This window comes from Calidris pugnax, unplaced genomic scaffold (assembly GCF_001431845.1).
Source record: "Calidris pugnax isolate Ruff unplaced genomic scaffold, ASM143184v1 scaffold31, whole genome shotgun sequence".
NCBI lineage: Eukaryota > Metazoa > Chordata > Aves > Charadriiformes > Scolopacidae > Calidris > Calidris pugnax.
Genome location: NW_015090786.1, coordinates 7141439 through 7160137, shown reverse-complemented (window position 1 = coordinate 7160137; position 18699 = coordinate 7141439). Strand labels below are relative to the sequence as shown.

At 46.8% G+C, this 18699-nt stretch overlaps 1 protein-coding gene across 1 annotated transcript in view; it reads left to right on the top strand.

Moving 5' to 3' along the window:
• The window catches only part of PAK7 (p21 protein (Cdc42/Rac)-activated kinase 7), a 173254-nt gene that overhangs the window by 62741 nt on the left and 91814 nt on the right, over positions 1-18699 (top strand). The gene's annotated exons all lie outside the window — the stretch shown is intronic.

The following is an 18699-nucleotide window of genomic DNA, read 5'->3' as shown; positions in this document are numbered from 1 at the left end:
GCTAAAAATTTAGCTAGCACATCAATAAACTGTTCGTGGAGATACTCTTGAATATTTTTGTATTTTAGACTTGTCATCAGCAACTTTTGAAGATAATTATGTTGTATGAACTGATTACTATAGAATGAAAGAGCAGGCTCCGGGGTAGTTTGTCTCTATGGCGGTTCATTTTTCAGTGATATGAATGATGGTTTTAATCAACAGGTCCATGCAGTGGAATAAATTCCACTGTCTCATCATTGCTTTGGGGTGCAGGCTGTTTTCACTGATAACTTTTTTTATAACCAGAAATAGCTCCTGCTACATCCCAGCAAAGAAAAGGACACATGTGCTGTATGTGAGAATACTGTACTTTATGGGTGATATTTGCAAAGCTACCCAAATGGTCTGGATGCCCAAATCCGATCAGTGTTAATGAGCACAGAATACTCAAGCCCTTAGTTGCCCTAATTGAAAAAATCTACATACACAGCCTTTAATTTGAAGTATGTAGAAGTCAGTGGATAGGCTTCTATTATTTTAAAAGAAATTAGACCTGCCATACATCAAGGATTTTAGAGGGAGCTCCAGCCACTTCACAGCCCCAGGAAGGGGGTTTGAGGTACTCCAGCTGGCGTGGTGTTACGGCAGTCAGAGAGAACTGGTTCCGCTGAGCTGGGAGCAAGTAACCTGGAGTGCAGAGGCTCCCAGAGCGCTGCAGCCCATACAGCCTGCAAGGGGATGCTTTAATTGCAGCAATTTTAGGAGGCAGCTTGGGGCTACGGTAGCATGAGCTGCAGCAGCTGTGTCAGGGCAGGGATGGGCATTGGAGCATTGAGAGAGCCAGAGCCGGTGGTGTCAAAAAGCCAGGAAAACCCAAGTCCTTCTCCCACACTGCTATTTACCCCACCTGGCAGCAAGGATCTGCTTTAGCAAGGTGGAATGACCCAGGTCAGGCTCTGTATGTGCTACCTACAGAGGTAACAGCAAGATAAGCTACTCCATCCACCAGTGTATCTCAGTCCTTCGTAGCCTTAATCATAGTGTGGAAAGGCAAACTGAATTCAGACTCAGTCCCCAGTTAATTCTTGGTTGCTCTTCTGGAGATGCACCTCAACCCCCTTGTTTTAATAAGTACTGAGCTGTTAATTTGTGCCTTTTCTATTTACCTTAGCTAGTATTGAGCTGAGCAGCAGTGAAAGTAGATGATTACAGTTGCTTGCAGAGGAGCCATTAAATAAGCAGACACCTGTGGAGGCCGGTCTTAGTAACATGTACAAAGTGTGAGCAGAGCCAAGGAAGCAACCAGGCTCTCTTAGCTTCTCTTCCAGCATTTGTCATGTTCCCTAAAGAGTTTTTGAGGTATGATCCAAAATTTCTAAATGGTATTTATGCCTGAAAACCAGGCAAAACCACTATACTGTGTTTTCCAGCCCTTTGCCTGGGATGTAACCAGTGGATACATTCCACTATGTAATGCAACAAATTTCACAATTTGTTGATTTTTTTTTTAACACCAACAACTTCAGTAGGCTTCACAAAATGGCCTAGATGCAAAAGGTTCAATTTCATCAATGGATTTGTAAGCAAGTGGAATTCACAGGGGGGTTACTCAGTTGTGGGTGAAATTAAACCAAGATTTGTTGGCTGAATTTGCCATTCATCTAATGAAAAAGCTGGTTTTCATTTGATAACCTTTTTTAAATGTGTTCGCCTGTAATTAAATATAGCCTCTCCACTAAATACTAGGACATACCACGTACATGTAAGCAATTACAGCTGAGCATGTATTTATTCATGTTGACTTTTTCTAACTGTATGATTTACTTGGGTTGGGTGTTTTGTTTTTATTCTGTCTTCCTGGCAACTTGAATCAAATAGCTCTTGTGTAGAAACAAGAAGGCAATTAAACATGCTACAAAGCGGACTTTAGTGGAATGAAATAATATAAAGTGTGCTAGATACATAAGCAAAAACCAGGCTTATCAGAGCATGTTTTGCATTCAGTGCTGGTTTATCGAGCAAAGGAAACGTTACCTGAAGCCAGAGAATTGATTTCTTTTATAGTTTAAATGCTCTTCTGACCAGCAGCTCTCTGCCTTGTCTCTCATTTTATTTACTGGAAATAAGTGTCCTGTTTTTCTAACTCCAAATTAAGTTGTTCGTTCAAAGCTTAGAACAGCAAAGTAAGAAGGTAGGGTGTCTGCTGCAAGTTCCTTGTACTTCAGTAAGCTCCAGTGCTAGAGGCTTATCAGATGCCCCTTTATTTTTTCCTCCTTGAGACAATAGTCTTAAAGGCTGGCTTTATAAAGGCAGAAATCAAATACATTCAGTAAAGGTTAACCATTCACAGTGGCACTGTATTTAATAGCCTTGCAGTGGAGACCAAGGAAATTCATGTTGACTTTGTGGTGCTTGAAGTGTTCCTGAAAACTTTCTCTTTGGTCTTTCTGAAAGCTTCCCCTCTCGCTTACAACATCTTAATGACTTTTTAAAGGATGAATAACAATTCTTTGGGAAAGCAAATCTGAGGAGCCATATGGAAAAGGAACTGGTGTAAAACTGAAAACTATTCACCGGGGAAACAAACAAAAAAAAATTGGTATTTTAGCATGCAGTGCACACCTCACTGGGTTTTGCTAAATTGTCGTTGCATTAGCACTGAGTCGCAGGAGAAACACAGCATTTCACAAAACAGGTAAAACCAGAAGGACTTTAAATGATTTCTGGGATATTAAACGCATAGAGACTAAGACGTACTGTCTAATTATTTTGTAACACTCTGGGTAAACTAATGGACGTACACTTAATTGTAGGGACCATCTATTACCTCTACTGTGTGGGCCAAATCCTGCTCTCATTTGCGATTACTGAAATCTTACTACAGGCAATAGTTCTGTGTGAAATGGGCAGCATTTCAGCACTTGTTTGATGACACATGTTGTGATAGGAAACAAGCCAAGAACAGAACACGTGGCTTGCTCTTTCCCACTAATGGCATAGAAGTGGCATTGCAAAGATCTCCACAATGAAGAACCGACAACAGCAGCTTGTCCCCTAAAGAAGAGGACATGTTAATTTTGAGTGGTTTTCCAAAAGCAAAGGACTTTTTGGGTCTATGTTGGGTCAGGTGAGCTTCTGCCATCCAAAATCAATGCAGCACCTATCGCAAATGATGGCTCTTCTCTAATTCATCCAGAATTTGTCACCTTGGCTCTTACCTGCTGACTGCTGGGCTTGAGCAGTGCTGGAAAGGGGGGATCCTGCTCCAGCTGAAAGCTGGTGGCCAGGAAAAATAGACCATTATTGCCAAGAAGACTATATGGGGGAAGTAGACACCTCTTGCTTTTTGCTCTCCACTGAACTTATATTGAGCTGGCCACGGTGGACTTCTAAACTGTGACTGATTCCATTTAATGTTTGGTATTGCCAGGGTTATTTGTGTGTTTTCTAGTATTAGTAGTGTTTTCCAGGCAGAACATTGCTGTAGTATTTGCTTCCAATTTGCATATAGGTCCTTGTCTGGCTTCCTCATGAAAATGACCCGGATTTTGAGTTGGAAGCTCCCAAATGCAAGGATTGCTGTCTGTGCACTGTCTATGTGATGGCTATCCTCTGCATGAGATTCTCAAGGACACCTACATGCCACTGTAAATGAGCAAAAACTGTACCCTCATCACCCTGTGCTCTGGAGAGACAGGTCGCCCAGCTGCTGAAGCGCTAATAGGTAATACCACCAGCACCCTTAAAAGGTGCACTTCAGGGTTCTCTTGAGCATTGCCTGGGGCAGTGTGTGGCATTCATGATGGGAGCCACAGTGCTCAAACTCTTCTGTAATGCTTTTCACACTCCCACCTCATGACTATTGAGGCCCAGGTTGCTCAGAATGCCTCGGCATGTGGTAGAGGGCAGAAGCACTTGTTGTTGAAGGTGATAATCATATTTGCTTGCTTATTGTTGTCACAGCAGGGGGAAAAAATGTGATAGCAAATAGCCTCTTAGTCTTAGTAGTCAGAAATTTTGAGCTCTCCAAAATTTTACCTTTGTAAATTTGTACCTTTGCAGCCTGCAACCCCTACAGGGCTCCAGAGACTTTCTGTGCAAGCTAAATAATCAAACTGGCCCTGTCTTGGTTCTCCACTGTTGACCAGAAGAGAAAATGTGTTCATTTTATGGCTCTGCTGAGATGTAGCACAGGGTTTACCCTGTCCCAGAGTGTGCAAGTGATGCAGTGTCACTGTGCCTGGGCAGCATGGACTAGACAAAAATGTAGTTCAGAAACAAATACTATCATTCTAAGTAACTCTTTAAAGCCAGCAGGTATTACCTAGGATTATCGAAAGGTGTAACTGCCATTATCCCCCCTTTGCTATGTACTGATGTCCAAGCTAGCAAAACTTCCACTGTTCCCATCGTCTCTATGGGTCTGTGGCACGATGGAGACATCCTGCCCTAGAGATGCTCCCCAGGGAACTGGCTTCTCCTGTTGCCTCCATCGTCCACCCACTGCAGGCTGCTGGCATAACTGCCCTCAGCAGGGCTAAATCCCCTGGGACAGTCGTCGCGCATCGTCTCACTGGCAGCAGTACCCTTATAAGAGGGGGGAATCTCTCGTTGCCATGACAACGAGCCTGTCAGGATGAACATTTCTTTCTGTGAACAGCAATTCAAAGCTTAAAGCAACGCTGCCGCCTCCAAACACTTATCAGTGCCACGTGCAAACAAAGCTGGGCAAGGCATTGGGAAAATAAAGGGGCAGTGGGGGAAAAGCTGGCTGGTGCTGCCGTCCCTTCCCCGCTCGGGCTTCGAGCGGTGGGGAGAGCGACTGCTTTCTGCCTCTTTGTTCCCAGCTCCGGCACAAATCAAATCAAGCCTCCCTTCCCCCAGCAAAGCTCGTGCTAAGCTGGAGCATGCCAGAGCAAAAACGGATTAAAAAGAAAAATCATCCTTGTGGCAGCAGATGAAGAGGGTATAAATCAGTGAGATGGAGGGTGCTCTGCCCCAGGGCTGGTGCTCGTCACTGCTAACAAGGGACTTAAATCAATTCATCTGGGGAGACTTGGGGTATCTGCTGAGCCCTCCACTGCCGTCTGCACCTGAGACACCACCAGGCCAAGGAGGGCAGTGGCCAAATCTGCTGCAGGTGTGAGAGTCTGGGAGCGCGGGATGAGCCAGAGCTGCCTCTTGCCGCGCTGGAGGGAGCTCCTGAGACAGCAAAAGTGCTGCATCGTGGTCCAGCCCTCGCAAGTCAGGCCCCAAAATGATGAAAGCAGGTTATATTTCAGTATGCTTTTAATAGCTCACGTTGGAAGACAGGTTGTTTCTTTTTTGGTTTTAGATCTACGAAGAGTTAGGTTTTTTTCCCCTGTGCAAATAAATCTTATGTAGGTTGTAAACAGTCTTATATAGGTCTTGAACTTTTTCTAAAAAACTTTACATACAGAATCTAACTCAGCCACATGATCCTGGGAGCTGGGGGAGTGAATTCCCAGGTCGAGGGTGACATGGCATTACACTGCTGATTATCCTTTCCCCTACCAGCTGTCCCCCAAAACTAGAGCTGGCACAGTCTGGGGGGGCTGGGGCAGGCACCTTTTCATTAGCCCTGTCAACCCAAGAATAGAGTGAAAAATTAGGATGAGTGAGCAAGGGCCTGTGGATGAGCTGAGGTGGGGACAGGGGACACAGACGTGCCCCTTGCTGTGGATGGTGCTCAGTGTGGCTGGTGCCAGCACCCACAGGTCACCCAGAAAAAGCATCCACAGAAAGAAGGGGGTTCTCCCAAGCAGGGGCAGAAAAGCGGTGGGGCACTGGAAGTCTGGAGGGGAAGATTACAACATAAGAGGTTCCACTCAAATATGAGGAGAAACTTCTTCACGGTGAGGGTGACAGAACCCTGGAACAGGTTGCCCAGGGAGGTTGTGGAGTCCCCTTCCTTGGAGATTTTCAAGACCCGCCTGGATGCAGTCCTGAGTAACATGCTCTAGCTCTAGGCAATCCTGCTTCAGCAGGGGAGTTGGACTAGATGATCTCTATGGTCCCTTCCAACTCTAAAAAATTCAGTGAAATACAGAAACAAGCATCCTTGCTTTGTGCAGGGTTTGGCACCCATTGAAATGTGGGTTAGAACTGGTGAAAATCTCTGAGAGGTGAATGTAGAACAAAGACAAGTAAGACCCTGTCTGTCTTGTGCTGGGTAAAGATTACCTGTATTTTGGCACTTCTCAGTTCTTGTTTCTATTTGCTTCAACTATTGGGCGCTGATCAGGGATAATAAATCCAAAAGGCTCCATCCTTTGTGGAGGTGGTGTCTCCAGAGCACCTGGGGCAGTGAGACTGAGAAGGGCTTATTAGTGCTTGTACCTGGGCTGGGAGACCAAAAATAGGGTTGAGTAGAGAAGTTTTGGCTATGTGGTCTGTAACTGCAATATGACGTGATGCTGAAGAACTCTGAAGCCACAGATGAGGTGTTCCCAAAAGACCTTGAAATACAAAGAGCCAGGATCACGCTCCCCAGAAAATGCTGTTTTTTCCTGGTGGTGGTGTGCCAGCAGGGGTGGATTAAGGAAGGATTCCCTTATTTGGAAAGGGGGGACTCCTTAATCCCCAAAGCCTGGATTTAAAGATCCTGGAAAGAGTAATCACAGCCAGCCAGATTAGTGAGCAGGAGAGGGCAGCGTGGCACTGCCAACCCCAAGGTTGGTCCTTGCCCTTGTTTGCAGCTCCTTTTCCCAGGCCTGTGACTTAGATATACTCAAGGACTCAAAAACAGAAAATCCACAGAAAGGAAGACATTAAAACGAGCGTTTTCTTACTCAAGTCATGGGTGGTTTCCCACAAGTGAGAAATGTTTAAAACATGGCTGAGCCAGGTGACAAATGATATGGGGGGGGTTTGTTTGTTTTTTTAACAAGTGCCTTTATATTGCTCTTGCAAGGCTCCTGCCATAACAAACTGAGTCATCCTTTAGCTGAAGAAGAAAAGGAGGAGATGCTCATCAGTCAACAGAAACTATCTGGTGTCAGGGCCATCCCCACGCTGCCTGGAGATGTGTTGGCCTTCAGCCATGCGAGGAAACCCATACTTACTCCCTTGGTTGTGTGGGAAGCCTTGAAACCAGAGTTTCAGAGGGCAGTGTGGCCCTCATTTTTTACTTACTCGTGCCGTAAGAGAGCAGGACTGCCCTCTGCTTTTCTGTGAGTGTGTCAAACTCAGCCTTTTTGACAAGGTGCAACTTCTTTCTTGTTTATTTATTTGAAACCCGGTCCCTAAACCGTGGGATTCTGTAGAGACATAGTACAAGTGAAGCATTTATCCCAGCCAAGGCATCTTCTCCCCGGGAGGTCCTGCAGGAGAAATGGACCATATTGGCTTTTACAGCTGGCCTCAGGTATCGCTGCAGCAGCACACGAACTCAGCGGTGTGTGTGTTTATCTGGCAGGAGGCAGTTGCCTCAAACCAAGTGAGGATCAGTTCCCGGGCAGGTTCACCATTTCAAATTTAAAACTGCATTATTTATTCAGACAGTAACACTCTGGCAGCAAACTTTACATCCCTTTCTGCATCCTCCATAGTCAAAAGGAAGGAGTGTGGCATCTTCAGTGCCCCCCAGAGCATGCCCTGTGGCACTGGCTGGGCTCAGCCGAGCTGGGTGGTAAGGTCAGCGGACAGGGGCAAGTGCCAGCCCACCCACCTTGGGCTTGGGAACTGGAGCTTTGGGCCCTGCTGCACATTGCCTCTTGGTTGCATTATTTAGAAGTTCCTTTTGGGCAATATTGAATCACCTCTCTGCAGGCTGCCCTGTGATGGGGCTGGTGCTGCTCTAACCCAGCCTTGCTAGTGCAGCTCATCAGTCACCTTGGCTTTCAAGACTCTCCTACAGTCAAATCAGTCTCCTTTGTATAGGACTTTGCTTTCAGTTTCCAGACCCTCTGGATCCTCTTCTTGAAGGTCTTTATCGTCCTTATGATGCTCTCCTGGCTGAGGATGGTTCTGTTTAAAGCCCTCTCCTACTTCTGTATGAATCCATCCTCTGAGACATGTCACTGATGTACATATAAACAGTGTGGTGGAAAGGAAGGCTATGTAATACCAGAGCTACCAAGAGCCTAATGCCCTTTTGCTTAAGACACCAAAACAGGCTGCAGAAGAGTAGGGAGCTCTCCTGATTTTCTAATAATTTCCAGTGTGACTTTGCGCTGGACAAACTGTTTCAGCCCATATCCTCTTTAAGGTATTCATTGGCTGATTTAAAAGGAATTAAATAAATATCTCTAAAGATCTGATCTTTGAATTGTCCTTTTGCCATTCCTTGCTGAATTGAGGGTTGTTGGTTTCTCCTCTCCCTCCATTGCACCTGCTCAGCCCCACGGATGCAGAGAGTAATTTCTGTTAGGATGCCATCAATGCCCAGTCTCGGGGGACTCTACCCTGTTGAAACACGTGTGAACAAGTCTACCCTTGGAGCACGGCAGGGGAACACCTCAAGTGCCATCTGGCAGAGGATGCTCCATCAGCAGGACACCCACTCCTGTGCTTGGATGCCACTGGCCCAAGGTGCTACATGCCCCACATTGGCATGACTGTGGAGTTGTCAGCTTTTTTCCTCTCTCCTGGGCCACGTCGCATTGAATTGGATTTGGATAGTGGCTTTTTTTTTTTTGTTGGAGACTTTCCCACTGCTCTGGGATGACTCCTCCCACAATTTATCCTTTCAATTTCAATGTTGCCAAGGAGCTGTATTAACCCTAGCCTCTTAAAGGGTGAAAATCCTTTCTGTTGTTGAAAACTGACTGTGTGCAAGTCTCTGAGGAGCAGCACTGGCTTGTACGGTATACCAAATAGGAGCAGTGGTCTCAGTCTGGTTTCTAAATCAGGTCGGCTGACGTTAGCAAGGCAAGAACAGCAAACAACCTGGTGCTATTCTCCATCTGTGCTCAGAGAAGACCTAGAATGGCATCAGCAGAAGAGCTGCAGGGAGAGAACAAGGTGTCTTGGCAAACCTGTGTGTGTGCATGCAATAGCCAAGAGAAATCCCTGTTTGCAGCAGGTTGTTTTCCATCTCTTGCATGTAGCCTTCAGCGTGATTGTACCTTACAGGGTGCTCAGAGGAGATAATGCCCAAGAATAACAGCTAATGGGGAAGAGTGAGAGAGAGAAGATGAACAACTTTTTATTGCTCCCATATGCTTTAAATCCCTTCATCTCTCTTGCTATAGTCGTAATGAGGAATTTTTTTTACACGGGGAATTTTAGTGCTGCTTTAAAAGAGCCAGATTAGCAATGACAAGGAAGTAACCGCCTGCCCATCCCTGGGATGTCTTCCTGCTCCTGCCTGCACTCAAGATCTCATCAATGCACCCTGCTGACTGTGGGCACCTTCCTGGTTTTTTCCATCTTGATCAAATCAGTCTCTTCCCAGAGACTGGACAATTGTTTTCTTTGAAAACAGACCACCAAGATAAGCCCAAGCATTGTTCTTCAGGTCCCAAGGGGTGTCTGATCTGCTGGAGAGCATCCTGCTGAGAGAGAGGAGATGGATCATGGCCCGTGGGGGGGGTCTCTGCCAACCTGCTGCTGTGGTGTGAGCATCCTGCAGTCCCCCTGCCCTGCTCAGCATGGGCAGGAACTGATTTTTCAGTCAGCATGTGCTGGGAAAGGAGAGGAGGGCAGTCTTGGCAAAGCCACAATCCTGTTTGCTCTGATCGTTAAAGGTCACGAGGTGGCTCTGTCTGTCAGAGGAAGGAAACAAATGCTTTTTCTTCACCAAACTAATTTCAGGCTTGTACCAATTCCCCTTTCAGTTTAATTAAATCATCTTCGGTGCCTGATGCTAGAAACATGCCTTTGTACTGCTAAACCTTTGCTGCATATTAGCAGAGAGGCAGCTGGAATTTGAATTTGATTTTGACTATAGTGAGAAACCTTATATTTAGCACTTGGCAAATCTCTTGAATGCAGGAGCACATCAGTATATAAATGCAGGTTGCTTTGATCAGTATAATTTTGGAAGCTTAAGTGTGAGAGAATATAGGCCAGGTACTGATACTCATAAAGGAACTATAGAAAAATATTCTACCAGGTGATTGCAATTACATTACAATATAAGCCCAACATTTGCGGAATTTGCTGCAAAGAATTGTTTGTAATCGAAAAACGCTTTGGGTTACAATGTACTTTTAATGCAGTCTTCTGTAGCCTGCGCTATAAGGGGCAGGTACAGAATTGTGTTCTCTCAGATGAAGGAATTGGCAAGAGCAAAGAACGGCAAGAGCTGGCCTAGTCCAGGGGCACGATGGTGGCCAGGGAATGCAGAACAAGCTGAAATGGCAGTGGGATAAGCTGCCTGCTTTCACCCCTCTTCTCCATTGGGCAAAACTCCTGCTGGCTTCTTTGCCGCGTAGGATGCCAAACTAATAGTCACTCTTGGCATTAAAACACATGTAGGACTCAGGATCTGGCCATATGCTGTAACAAAAGGAAGTACTTTAGCTTGCAGCTTGGGGCTGGAGCTGGAGGCGTTGCCAGCGACTGCCTCTTCTGACAGCTCTCCTCCCTTTGAAACTTGTCCAGTTCCAAAAGGAGCCGCCTCTGACCCTGCCGACTCCGCGGCAGCTCACACAGATGTGAGAGCCCGACTGCGCCGCTGTAAATTCTGCCTCGCTCCCTGGACATCCCGGGGGTCTGGCTTTCTTTTGGAGTTTAGAGGGAGGAGTGCTTGGTACCTGCTGGGCTTCTGGCAGCTGGGAAGCTCACCTGCAGGCTCACTGCTTCATAAGAAAGACTTTGATTTTTAGAGAGAGGGTTCCCTTTACATAGCAAAAACAATCAGTGGCAGAACTTGGGAGTATGCAGTTTTGAGAAGGAGCTCAGGATCTGCTCTCAGCAGAGAGAGATAAAAACTAAGGCAATAGCAATTTGCTTTTCACGTTTGCATGGGTAGAATAGAAAATGGAGCTTGGGTGAAAACATTATTATCAGCGTTGTGGGCATGATAACTGAGCATTCATTGCCTCCGGAAAAGCAGTAAGATGAGGAGATGACTCTTCTTCCCCATCACCTCTGCTGGCTTCTGGCTTCCAAGAAATACCCCGAGCACTTTGATTTATTGATGTGCTGGGAAAGGGCAGTTAAGTTTTACAGTCAGCCAACCCTGTGAGTCCAGATCTTCTGAAACAGAAATGAAAAGGGAGCCTCCCCGTCTCATGTGTGTGAGGAAGGACCGATATTTTCAAAGCGGTGTTTTGTGATGGTGCTCTGGGACATGAGATCTAATGGTTGCTTATTCTCTGTTTTGGGGTTGTGGCTACCTCTACCCAAAGGGCTGGAGCAGATATAACTCCTCAGGGAGCTTCACCAGGAGATCTCCACAATCACAGGGCTTGGTTTGTGTTAGTCCCCAGACCTACCATCCCCAGGCACAGCCCAGAGGACCCGAGGTGGAAGGCTTGAGCACACAGCCCTCTTCCACAGCCCTTGCCTCAAGAGGTTATTGCCCGCTATCAGATGCTACAGCCCCTTCCAGCCTGTGATGCTGTCTGCTCTCTAACCCACCACCATCAGCGGGTGACCAAGTGAGCATCGGCGAGGCTGCAGAGATTGTTTTTGCACCATGGCTACAGAGCGAGAGCACAGGAGGTTTGATGCCTTGCAGCCTTCTGCTGGTGGGGCCGGTGGATGAGCGCAGAGGAGATGGTTTGTCTCAGGGCGAATAGCTGACTGCAGGCCAGTTGGCAGCCCCTGCGCAGGGAGGCCCGTGTTAATAGCAGAGTTGGGGTTGATGCACGGCGTCGCTAAAACGGATTGACAGATTTGCAGAGAGCAACTTTCATGCATCCCATATGTTGCTTGGCTTCCTCTGGGTGACTTAAAAAGAGGCAAAAAAAGCTTTTGCTGGAAGAGAGTAAAAGTATTTGTATACTGGGCTATTTTTAAACATCTCCTTTTCCCCCTCTAGCTTGGCCTGATGTGGTCAAAAAAGGAAAAGGGTATTGATAAATCATTTTAGAAGCATGCACAGATGCATTAAGTAAATATATTTTCCTGTGGCCTTAATAGCAGGCACAGGTAAGTTCCCATAACAATTGAGAAATACTGCTCTCTAAGAATTGCAGCCCTGAAAGATTGTCAAAGATACAACACGCTAAACAGCATGGTAACTGCTGGGGCACTCTGATTTACACCTGAAAGATTTGGCTCATTACCTACAGCAGAACTTCCCAGGAAGTGTGAAGTTTAACCTTGAGGTTAAACAAGAACTTTTCGGAGCAATGCTATTTTTACTTCCCTCTGTTTCATTTAGGCAAACACGTGCAGTACAGACCATCGGTTCTGATGAAGTGCCATTGTTTAATACTGAAAAAATGCACATTTGATCTAGTTTGCATTTCCAAAAAACTGTGTTATTGATTTGACAATATATTTTTCCTCAGAAAAAAAATAATCTGCAGTTATTTATTCATTCTTGCCCCTTGGAGAGCTCGCTACCATCTGTTTTTCTTGGCTTTGCATCACCTTTTTTTTTTTTTTCACTTGTTCTTCTCCCACTGTGCACCACTGAAGGAGTATACTATACATTATCTCATAGCCAAATTATGCAGGGTATTGTAAACATGTTGTAAACTTTGCCAGCTGCAAAGTCAAGGGCTCCGAGAGATCTCACTAAGCACTGCAAATGCTCTTTGAAGCAACAAGGCAGCCTTTTGGAAGCAGATTTGCAGGGCAGCGTGACACAAAGGTGTAATACTGCTTTTGCAAAATACTGGGGGGAAAGAAAAGGAGCAACTAAATGTGTTCTTGGATCCCTGTAAGCTTATCGTAGAGGCCAAGAAGTCCCTGAAACGGTGCCTGCTCAGGACACACTGATAAGACATAGCATGGCTCCTGCGTGCAGATGTCAGGACCTGCAGGCTCCGTGCCCCAGCGGGGATCAGAGCCTGAAATAGCCCCAGCACTGGCATCTTTTCGGTCAGGATAGGCCCATGCTCAAAGGCACATTGCAGGACTGAAGCCCCTGCAGGGTTAGTCCTGGAGCTGGAGCAGTGAAGTCATGTAACTAGGATCCCAGAAGGATGCACGGCGCAGGGCGTCTCGTGCTCTGCATTGCAGGGTTACAACCCTGTTGCTGCCCTGGGAAATACGAGGTGAAGGGGAAGAATCATAGGTGTGTGAGGATAAGTCTGTGTAAATCTACAAGAAATATCCTCAGTTATAGATCTTTGTGTATCTTTTGATTGTTGATCAATAAGGATATTGGCAGTAGCAATACCAGATATTCCAGAGATCATGCCTCAAAATATACAATAACTTTAAAACTCCCTTTATGAAGTTTACTATCTGTTCTCTTTGCCTTCTGGTGTCTGATCTTGGTGCAATCCAATGCTTGGATTTTGACTGATAAGAAAAACAAAGACATCCTAAGTTTAGAGGAGACTTGAGGTGGAGTTATGAGAGTAACTGCTCTGGTACCAGAGATGTGGCCCTCAAACAGCATTTTGGGGCTGGACGGGAGCACTGTGGTGCTTGGGGCGGCACGGTCCCACCCCATCTTTGGCCATCCCCCCTCAAAAGGCTGCTGGCTGCCGAGACGACTGGCTGGACAGGACATTCATCTGCAATAGTTAAGGAATTCAAACCCGTCTTTTAAATCATTCCAGCAATACTTCATCTTCCTTTCCAAAGTTAGCAAAAAGGATCACAAGTTCAGTCGTACGTACATAATGTGGCTGTGAATATCCTACAACTTATTGCCCTGTTCCTCCTATTTTTACAAGGTCAAGAGCTTAAGGGAGAAAAATTGCTTAGCTTGGTGAGATGTATTTCTTTTCGCAAAGGAAGGACACTGTTCTTCCAGGGCTGGAAGTATTCTTGTGAGTCTTTTATTACTATTACGGGCTTACGTTCATAGGCATGCACTCTCATTAAGGGGCACTGATTTAAATGAGGGGCTTTAATCAACAATTTTCATCATGATTTAAATCAGCTAGCAGGAAACACAAAATTGATTATTTAAATTAATCTTCTTCATTTGTACTTTTTAATTATTTTTCTAAGGAACAACTGATACTTTCTCACTGGAGCCTAATGCTCTTTTTTAACTTATGATCAGGATATGCTATTACCATATTTATTTAAGAATCTGCCTGTTAAGTCTGAGGTTACTTAACATTTTTCATTTTATGTGCCAAACTGATGACTGACACCTCTACTACATGACTAATTTTAATGTTAATTTCTGTCAAGGTGCACTGCAGAGCAGAGTAAGAAACATACATTAGTGACTGTGCTTTAATTTAAATTACATTATAATCTTAAATATGATGGACAGATGGGGTAAAGGGAAGAGTACCGTTATCAAAACTTATTCTGCATTTGCAATGGACATTTTGAACATGGGAAATATTACGTCCTGACAGCAGGCTGGGCTATTTCTAATCACCAAATCCCTATAAAGACGCATACAGGGAAAAGTGCAACCGCCTGTTCTCTCTTTGGTTTCAATCCCCAGTGGCTTTTCTCAAATTTGAGCAAAGATAAGGAAAGAACATCTTTCAGTGCATCCCTGGGAGAAACAGGTCTGTATGTAATGGACCTGGAGTCTCGAGAACCTCCTGATCCAGATGGTTCAGCAAATACTTCAGTCACTGCAGCTGCTTGATTTCATCTAAAATTTGTAGGGGCTTATTTCTATTTATTACAATATTAGAGTGAAACTCAGGCCATAATGTTTGGTGCCATCGATTCGGTTTTAGTTTAAAATTATTGACTTTTAAACAAATAGTGTAGAAAAGTTTAAAAAATTAATAATCCTAGGCTCTCATTTTTCTGGGAAAAGAATGTTTTGCATTTTTTGTCCTCATTTGTGTCAACTCTAGCTCAGCGCAGCTGCGATGAGTTGAGGGTCCGTATTTCTGATTTGTACCATCATGTGTAAGAATCAGCCATAAGCAAAATGAAGCTTTTTTGAAAAGCTTTGGGGTATGGTGTAAGCATATACACATCTATTGCTCAGGTGGAAGGGATTAAATAGTCAAGTTCATTCTTCAGGTAGTTTGGTTGACTTTATTGGAGAAACAAACGTCCAAGTTAGGTATCTGGTTTCTTGTTGGCTTCAACCATCATGACACAAAGTCTGGAGCTCTCTGGGCATACACAGGATGGGGTTTTCCAATGCCAATGAATGTGTCCCCCTCCCTTCAGTGTGAGTCTCAGCAACTCCATGATACTGAACATCAAAAGCCACACCTTTTCCCGGCACCAGGCGGGACGCAGGGAGATTGTTGCTGCCTCCCTCCCTCGACGCTCTTGGAAAGGTGCAGTGCCTCTCCCAGCGCTGCAGTTTGGCAGTCGTCAGCCCGTTTTCCTAATTCACTGAGACAATTTCCTCCAAATCACACTTGAGACTAAAGATGAAACAGCAAAGGCTTGATTTCTTTTTTTTCCTCCCTGCCAGAAGCCATATGTACCGTGCCAAGATGTGACATGCAACACCTTTCCTTACAGACACGCATCACTCATGCTGACTTACAGCAGGGAAACCTTCACTGCCTCGTCCCACATTATTTCTACTCTGATGCAGGGAAAGGCTTCAGTTTTGCAGTGAGATCTAAGCCCCAGTTGTTGGGGTTTTTTTTGAGTTAAAGTTTTAATCTGGTTTGAGGGTTTGGGGGGGTTGGTTTGTTGGGTTTTTTTCCAGAAGCCTGAACATCCTTCACTGGCTACTGACTTCAGCTTCTGGCCACAAAACCCACTGCAAACCGATGGAAACTAAGGGCAACAGAGCAACTTCAGCACTGGCACCCACTCAGGGTGGCTCTGACCAGCCAGGGTCTGAATTTCACATTTATGGGTTTGAAATTATGATCTATGGTTTCTGAATAGCTCTGTGTCCTATTTCTGACTGTGTTTGTCTGTGGCCCAGTCACCTTCCCAGCAAGGAGATGCCCCTTCTCGTGCTGGTGCTGCTCACGGCTGCCGTGTCCAGGTTTTGAGGCCAGAGCAGGCACTTCGCTGTCCCAGCAAACACTGAACACCCATGTGCTGTCAAGACCAAAAGGAGCTTGTTTCATCTCGCAGCATTAGGTAGAGCAGTGATTGAGGGGAAAGTAAAGAAAATAAGGTAGAAGCAAATATTATGGGTAATGGCACATTTCTGATTCTTTGTTGTTGTTGCTGTTGTAGTTTTAATGCAGGGGGGTTTTGTACATGCAGAAACCTGTTTAGACCTCAGGTGCGTGGCTGAGCTCCGCTTTGCCCCTCCCGGCACGGCCTTCCCATGCAGCACTAATGCAGACCCTCATCTTCAAGCCATTCTCTCTGCTCCTGCCATAGAATCATAGAATGGTCAGAGTCAGGAGGGACCTTAAAGATCATCTAGTTCCAACCCCCTCTGCCATGGGCAGGGACACCTCCCACCAGACCAGGTTGCTCAAAGCCCCATCCAACCTGGCCTTGAACACCTCCAGGGATGGGGCATCCACAGCTTCTCTGGGCAACCTGTTCCAGTGCCTCACCACCCTCACAGGAAAGAATTTCTATCTAATCTAAATCTCCCCTCTCTCAGCTTAAAGCTGCTACCCCTCATCCTGTTACTGCACTTCCTGATAGAGAGTCCGTCCCCAGCTTTCCTGTAGGCCTTTTAGGTACTGGAAGGGCTTATAAGGTCTCCCCAGAACTTTCTCTTCTCCAGACTGACCACCACCAATATGGAGTGGGTCTTAATGCAAACGTGCATCAAAGAAACTAGGAATGACATTTAATTCGACATCTTTAAGTATGAGATCGTCCCTCTCCCATGCAGGGCTGTATCGATCAAGCTGGCTTCAGGTCTTTTCTTCACAGGGATCTTCTGCTGCGGGTGCCTCCAAAAAGGACTCTGCTGTCGGTACTTGCTGTTTCCTGGCAGGGGTGGTTTATGATCGTGCATGAGCACACACCATCATCTGCCCCCTGATTTAGCACAGGGAAGGACAGATATGCCCCTTTCTTAAAGGCAACCTTAATCTTTCTTCTGGAACACTATATGAAAATGCTTTCAGAGGCAGGCACAAATTGCTGGCGGTAACGCACCAGAAATCCTGGGGATGTAGGGGGTTTGGTTCTTGTACTTCTCCAGCTGCTGCCTTCCATTGCTCGCCCTGACCAGATTTGTTCCCAGCGCCTGGCTGTGGCTTGGGGAGACCTCACGGGTGACAAGACACGTTGGCACAGTTGTTTGTATAAAATACATACATAATGACCGAGGTCCAAGTGCAGAGGGAAGAAGGTGGGTGGACGCATGGGTGGATGGATATATGGGCATGTGGGTGGACTGGTGGATGGAGGGATGCATAGATGGGTGGGCATGTGGGTGGATGGGTGCGTGGACTGGTGCATGGGTGGGTGCATGGGTGGGCAATGTGTGGGTGAGTGAGTGCGTGCACGGTTGGGTGCACAAGCTGGTGCATGCATGGGTAGGTGCATGGGTGCTTTGGTTGATGCCTGCATGGATGTCTGCGTGTGTTGGCTGGTGCATGCCTGGATGGCTGGGTGGGTTGCTGCATGCATGGGTGGGTTAGTGGTGGATTGAGTGGTGGGTGAGTCGATTGGTTGGTGCCTGTGTGAGTGGGTGGGTGCATTGGCTGGTGCATGCACGGGTGCATGGGTGGGTTAGTGCGTGGGTGGGTGCATTGGCTGGTGCATGCATGGGTGTATGCATGGTACACAAGTTGGTATGTGCACGGGTGGGTGCATGGGCGCTTTGGTTGGTGCCTGCATGGATGTCTGGGTGTGTTGGTTGGCGCATGCCTGGATGGCTGGGTGGGTTGATGCAGGCATGGGTGGGTTAGTGAATACGTGGGTGGGTGAGTTGATTGGTTGGTGCCTGTGTGAGTGGGTGGGTGCATTGGCTGGTGCATGCACGGGTGCATGGGTGGGTGCCTGCATGGGTGGCTGAACAAGATGGTGCCTGCATAGATGGATGGGTGCATTGGCTGCTGCACGCACGGGTTAGTGCATGTGTTCTTTGGCTGGTGCATGGGTTGGTGCATGGGTTAGTGCATCGGCTGGTGCATGCACGGTGCATGGGTTAGTGCATGGGTGCACTGGCTGGTGCATGCACAGTGCATGGGTGGGTCAGTGCATGGGTGCATTGGCTGGTGCATGGGTTAGTGCATGGGTGCATTGGCTGGTGCATGCACGGTGCATGTGTTGGTTAGTGCACGAGTGCACTGGCTGGTGCATGCACAATGCATGGGTTAGTGCATGTGTGCATTGGCTGGTGCACGACGGGTGCATTGGCTAGGGCATGGGTTAGTGCACAGGTGCACTGGCTGGGGCACGCACGGTGCATGGGTGGGTTAGTGCATGTGTGCATTGGCTGGTGCATGGGTACGTTAGTGCATGTGTGCATTGCCTGGTGCAGGGGTCGGTGCATGCGTTAGTGCATGTGTGCATTGGCTGGTGCATGGGTACGTTAGTGCATGTGTGCATTGCCTGGTGCAGGGGTCGGTGCATGCGTTAGTGCATGTGTGCATTGGCTGGTGCATGGGTACGTTAGTGCATGTGTGCATTGCCTGGTGCAGGGGTCGGTGCATGCGTGAGTGCATGTGTGCATTGGCTGGTGCACGCGCGGGTGGAGAAGCGGGCACGGCCGTGTGTCCGTGTGTCCGGCCGGACAGACCCTCCTCGGTGCTGCCGTTACGGCCCGGTGCGGAGCCGCCGCCTCCTGCCCGCGCCGCGGGG